This window comes from Benincasa hispida, chromosome 8, assembly GCF_009727055.1.
Source record: "Benincasa hispida cultivar B227 chromosome 8, ASM972705v1, whole genome shotgun sequence".
Taxonomy (NCBI): Eukaryota; Viridiplantae; Streptophyta; class Magnoliopsida; order Cucurbitales; family Cucurbitaceae; genus Benincasa; species Benincasa hispida.
The window spans coordinates 22864313-22871036 of NC_052356.1; positions in this window are offsets into that span (position 1 = coordinate 22864313).

The window sequence follows — 6724 nt, forward strand, 5'->3', positions numbered from 1 at the left end:
TTACTGGAATGAGCCGAATCTGTACGAGAGGGGGTCAGACCAGATTATGCGACTATATGTACTAGAGGCTGCTCATCAACTCATATTATCGCAATGTCATGATTCACCATATGGTGGACACTTTGGAGGGCAGCGCACCGTAGCAAAAGTCTTATAAAGTGGGTTCTATTGGCCAACATTATTTAAGGATGCTAGAGACTATGCAATGAAGTGTGACTAGTGCCAATGCACAGGTAACCTTTCATGGAAACATGCAATACCCATGAACATCATTCTAGAACTAAAGTTGTTCGACGTCTGGGGCATTGATTTCATGGTTCCATTCCCACCTTCGAATGGTCACAAGTATATTCTGTTAGCCTTCGACTACGTGTCCAAGTGGGTAGAAGCAATACCATGCACGGCAAGTGATGCGGTAGTAGTCTCCAAATCCTGAAGAAAAATATTTCCATGCGTTTTGGCACTCCACGTGCCATAAGAAGTGACGAAGACTCCCACTTTATCAATTACTCTGTTAAAAATTTTCTGCTGAAATATAATATCCTCCACAAAGTGGCCACCGCATACCAGACGAATGGTCAAGCTGAAGTGTCCAACCAAGAAATTAAGTTGATATTGGAGAAGGTGGTAAAGCCTTCACGAAAAGATTGGACAACAAAGTTGGACGATGCGTTGTGGACATACCGAACTACCTATAAAACACCGATAAGCATGTCTTTATATGCGTTGGTATTTGGTAAAGCATGTCATTTGCCATGGAGCTGGAGCACAAAACGCTGTGGGTGGTGAAGAAACTTAACTTTGACTTAAAAGCAGCAGGGGAAGCAAGAAAGCTACAACTGGTCGAGCTTGATGAGTGGAGAACGCAAGCTTATGAAAATGCCAAAATATACAAAGAACGAGCAAAATGTTGGCATGACAGCCGGCTATGTGGTAAAAATCTCCATGTTATTAAGAGATGAGCAGATGTAGAAATAGAAACTCCATTAAATAATATGAACATGAAGTACAAAGAAAACAATGCAAGTATAGTTAAAGAGCCTGCGGGTAGTAATTTGCACAAAGCATTTACACTGTTTCTACTCGTGCTCTAAAAGATATTCTTCACTCTTGCGAGAGTTCAGCCCGCTCTCATGTCTTAAGCCCCAAGGTTCTCTCTCGAGTTGCCTGGGCGATCTCCGGGCCACACTTCTTCTCTTGCTCTGCCTTTAAAAATGGGAAGGAAAACTATGAATAGAAGGCAACTGGAACCGTCAACCGATCAACCCCTTTTCTAAAAGAATGCACTTGTATTTATAGGCATCCAAATGGTAAAAGGCGCTCTCTCTCCGGTGTACAGATGAGACAGCTTTAATTCGATTGACGCCCAAATGATGTTACCGATAAAGCTTAATGTACTTGTGACCGTTATCGGCTGTCAACTTTAATTTGGATTCGACTGTCATTAGCTCGTTTGTCCCATCGCCTCTTAATTGGCCTTTCACCCAGATTGCTGCCCACCATGTTGCGCTGACCAAGTTGCGAAACCACCTTCTCGGCGCGAATGTTTACGAGGCACAATCCAAACGCAAAGTCTTGCAGTGAAGTTGCGCTGACCGATAATTTCCTATGATCGCAATCTTGCATTGCATTAATTGGCATATTCTGCACAAAAACAAAAAATCAATAGTTCTAATATGTTGAACGCATGCGACCACAATATTATAGAATTTATGCTTAATGGACGCAATTTAACATTATTTATCAACGGCCAATCCAACATTGTTAATAACTTAGCATTATGACAACGTGCATTTTTTGCCGATTATCACAAGCCGTAAGGGCTATACGAAGGCTTCTGTGGCACGCTGAATTCTACAGAAGCTTTGTCAAAGATTTTTTCCAAGGATAGCGCGACCATTGAGTGCATTGTTAGAGCTGACAGAAAAATTTTATTTTGGACAACAACTACCTCAACGCATTTCAAGTTTTGAAGAATGCGCTGATTACTGCACCGTATAATTTGCAACCGGACTGGACACTTCACTTTGAAATAAGTTGTGATTCAAGGGGATGAAAAAACCTTTATTAATGACCAAAAAAAAAAAAAAAAAATTGGAGTAGGCTTGGCACAAAAGAAAAAAACAATCTTGCATCCCATCGCATATACGAGTAAACATTAAAAATCCTGTAGACAATTATCCACCACCAGAGAAAAGAGCTTCTTACAGTAATTTTTGCGTTGGAAAATTTTCGAGCATATCTGCTGGGGAACAAAGATACTCATCCATAATGATCACTCGGGCAATAAGAGTACTTAATTGACAAAGAATGATGCAAAGTTCGGGTTATCAGATGGGTTCTCCTCCTTCAGAATTTATATAGAAATAATTGATCGAAAGGGGACGAGAACTAACAGTTGCAGATCATTATGTTTTTTTTAATTCAGATTGAAAATCCTGAGGTTGGACCGCAATGAGTCTGAGGTGATGTGGTGTTCCGGTATGAGCAACTTTTCCATATTGAAGAATTTCCCTAGTATGCAACATAGTCAATTATTCTGGTTTGCAAGCAATTTCCTGAAGATTACACTACCACCAATAGAGGAAGCTCAAACATGAATGCAGGACATTATTATGGGATGAGCCGAATATGTATAAAAGAGGGGGCAGACCAGATTTTGCGATTATGCGTACCCAAATTGCTGCCAACAATGCATATGTATTGCAATGTCACGGACTCCCACCATATGGTGGGCCATTCGAGAGGACAGCGCCCGCAGCTAAAAGTTTTATAGATGGAATTCTTTTTAGCCTACATTGTTTTAGGATGCAAACTGGACTACGTAATGAAGTGTGATCGCGGTGCAACGGACACAGATAACATTTCATGGAAACATGCATTGCCGTAAATGAAACACTATTGGAGGCTTGAATTGTTTCGACGTATGGGGATTTATTTCATGGGACCATTCCCTCCCTCGAATGTAAACATTTACATCTTTATTAGCCGTTGATTATGTCTCCAAGTGGGCGTAAAGGCAAGTGGCATTGCCTGAAAATGATGCGGCGGTAGTTCTTCCCCAGTTCCTAAGAAACAGTATTTCACTCGTTTGCACTCCCCATCCATCATAAGTGATGAAGGTCCCACTTTATTCAACCATAAAATCAAGGAGTTTCTGTGCAAATACAACATCATCCACAAAGTGGCCACCGCCTACCATCCACAAACGAATGGTCAGCCGAGGTGTCCAATTGGGGAGATTAGGCTGATACTCGCGAAGGTAGTAAGGCACTTCACGAAAAAGATTGGTCAACGAAGCTCGAGATGCGTTGTGGGCATACAGACTGCATTTAAAACACCCATAGGTATGTCCCCATATGCGGTTGTATTTTGTAAAGCGTGTCATTTGCCTCTGGAAAGCTGGAATATTAAGCATGTGGGCGTAAAAGAAGCTGAACTTTGATATGAAGAAAGCGAAGGAGAAGCGCGAAAAAATGCAAACTGTCGAGCTTAGAAGAATGGAGATTAGCAATATGAAAATGCGAAGATTTACAAAGACCGCACCAAGTGTTGGCATGACAAACACATTATGTGGCCAAAAACATCCAAGGTCGGCCAGGGGTTCTTACTCTCAAACTCACGTTTGCGGCGTTTTCTGGGAAAACTAAAAGTCACCATTGGTTCCGAAACCATTCATTGTTAGGACAAGTATTTTCGGCATGGCGCTGTTGAATTATCAAATGATGACGGAACCAACTATTCAAAGTTAAATGGCAGTGAGTAAAGGGCATTATCGATGAAGAAGGCTAGCATCATCGAGTCGAGTCCGTCTGGAAACTAAAGAGACTTGAATAAATAAGGAAGTTAGGTGGTCCTTGCGTTATCAGGTACGTTCGCATCCATAGGAACACAAGGTTTGGGAAGCATGGAATCTTCAACTTTTCATTCTACTATTCTAAATTCATTACACTATCTCTGTTCAGTTTTATCTTTCTTGATTCTACAAAAAAAAAAAAAAGAAAAGAAAAAGCACGATCGTTGGAGTGCGTTGTTGGAAGCCGATAGGAAATTTGATTTGATGATAATTTTCGCAACGCATTCATTGATTTTAAAGAATGCACTGACGATTGTGGCCCGTTCTTGATTGCGCCAGATTGACCACTTCCCTTGAAATAATGTGCGGATGCAAGCGGGTTATGCGATGAGAGCAGTTGTATATGCACAAAGAGAAAAACAAACTGCCGATCCCATCGCCATATGCAAGTAAACTTTTAAAACCCTGCTCAGAATAACTACACCTACCACAGAGAAAAGAGTTGTTTGCGTAATATTTGCATTAGAAGAAATTCAGAGCGTATCCTTCTTGGAACAAAAGTACTCACCATTACTTACCACTTGGCGAAAAAAAATTCTAATTGATGAAAAAGGATGTGGAAGTCGAGGCTGAATAGGGTCTCCTCCTCCTAAAATTCGATATGGAAATAAAGTGACCACAAGGGGACGGAGACCAAGTAGCGGAATCATTCTTATCCAGATTGAAAAAATTCCTTGAGTGACCGCAATGAGTACAGAGGTAGTTGCAGAGTTCCCAGTGATGAGCAGCATCAGATTGAAGAATTTCCACGGTACGCAGACATAGTCAACTATCTTGGTGTGAGGCAATTCCCGAATGAGTATCCTACCACCAAAAGAAGAGGCTGTTAAACATTGAATGCAAATATTATTACTGGAATTGAGCGAATCTGTACGAGAGGGGTCAGAACCAGATTATGCGACTATATGTACTAGAGGCTGCTCATCAAACTTCATTATTATCCATGGTCATGATTCACCCATATGGTGGACACTTGGAGGGCAGCGGGCACCGTAGCAAAAGTGCTTATAAAAAGTGGGTCATGGCCCAACATTATTAAGATGCTAGAGACATGCAATGGAAGTGTGACAGTGCAATGCACAGGTAACCTTCAGGGAAACATGCAATACCCATAACATCCATTCTAGAACTAAAAAGTTGTTCGACGTCTGGGGCATTGATTTTCATTGGTTCCATTCCCACCTTCGATGGTCACAGATATTCTGTTACCTTCGACTACGTGTCCAAGGTGGGTTAGAAGCATACATGCACGGCAAGTTGATGCGGTAGTTAGTCTTCCAAATCCTGAAGAAAAATATTTTCCATGCGTTTTGGCACTCCAGTGCCATAAGAATGACGTAAAGGGACTCCCACTTTTATCAATTACTCTGTTAAAAATTTCTGCTGAAAATATATCCTCCACAAAGTGGCCACCGCATACCAGGACGATATGGTCAAGCTTGGAAGTGTCCAACCAAGAAATAATTGGATATTGGAGAAGTGTGTTAAAGCCTTCACGAAAAGATTGGACAAACAAAGTTGGCGATGCGTTGTGGACATTAGCCGAACTACCTATGAAAACACCGATAAGCATGTCTTTATATGCGTTTGGTATTGGTAAAGCATGTAATTTGCCATGGAGCTGGAGCACAAACGACAATGTGGGAGTGTAAGAAACTTAACTTTGACTTAAAAGCAGCAGGGGAAGCAGAAAGCTAAACTGGTCGAGCTTGTGAGTGGGAGAACGCAAGCTATAAAAATGCCAAAATATACAAAGAACGGAGCCAAAATGTTGCATACAGCCGGCTATGTGGTAAATTCTCCATGTCAGACAAAAAGTCTTACTCTTCAAATCATGGCTACGACTCTTTCCTGGCAAGGTGTTAGTTGTCGTGTGGTTTCTGAGTTTCGGGTCGGTGTTGGCGTTACGTTAGTCGTTAGCAGGGTTTTGTTTTTATGCGCGTTGTGGTTTTTTGTGTTTGGGGTTTGGTTTGGAGTGGTTTGTAAAATGCGTTTACGTTTTTTTGTGTTTGATTGGTGGTCCAGTGGGCGTTCGTTTGTTTTGTGGGTTGGGTTCGGGGAGTTGGGTAGTTGTTTTGGGTAGGGTAGTTTTTTGTTAAAGTTTTTGTTTTGTTGGTTTTTTTGGGTTGGTTGTCTTTATAATTTGTTTGGGTGGTAAAAGGTTAATTTTTGGGTATTTCGTGGGTTGTTTGTTCGTGTTTAGGCGTGTGGTTTTGATGGTTTTGTGTGGGTTTGGTTTTTTTTCTGTGTTTAAATGGGTTCGGTTGGCGGTTAGTTATCTGTTGGGTGTTTGCCGGGGTTTTGGTGGGGATCAGCCTGTGAGTTTAAAAAAACGATGGTTGTTTGAGTTATGTGGTTAAAGCGGTTTTTGGCGGTGGTTTCGGTGGGGCGGTTTTGCTTGTGTGGTTCTGGTCGGTATTGGTCATGGTTTTAGTGGGTGGTCGTTTGTTGGGCTTTGGATCGTTTCGGTTTGTCGGTTTTGTTGTTTTTTTGGGATGCGGGTTTGTAGGGCGAGGGTGCGTGAAGGTTTTTGTGTTGGGGGGGGACGGGGTGTTTTTGTGGGTCGAGTTATAGGAGTTCGAGTGAGGGTGGTTAAAAATGTTATGTACGTGTTTTAGTGGCTCGTATTGAGTTTGGTTCAGGTGGTTAACGCGTCAGGGGTTTTTGGTGATTGGTTAAATTCCCGTTGGGTCGGTTTTTGTTTATTTTCCGTTAAATAGCGATTCTTCCTCCTCTTTTCCTCTGCCTTTTCCGTTGGGGGTTTGTTGGTTTTTTTTTTTTTTTGAAAAGGGGGAAAGAGATCGACTTTAACCTTGCCAGGAAAGAGTCGTAGCCATGGAATTGAAGGTAAGACTTTTTGTCTGACAT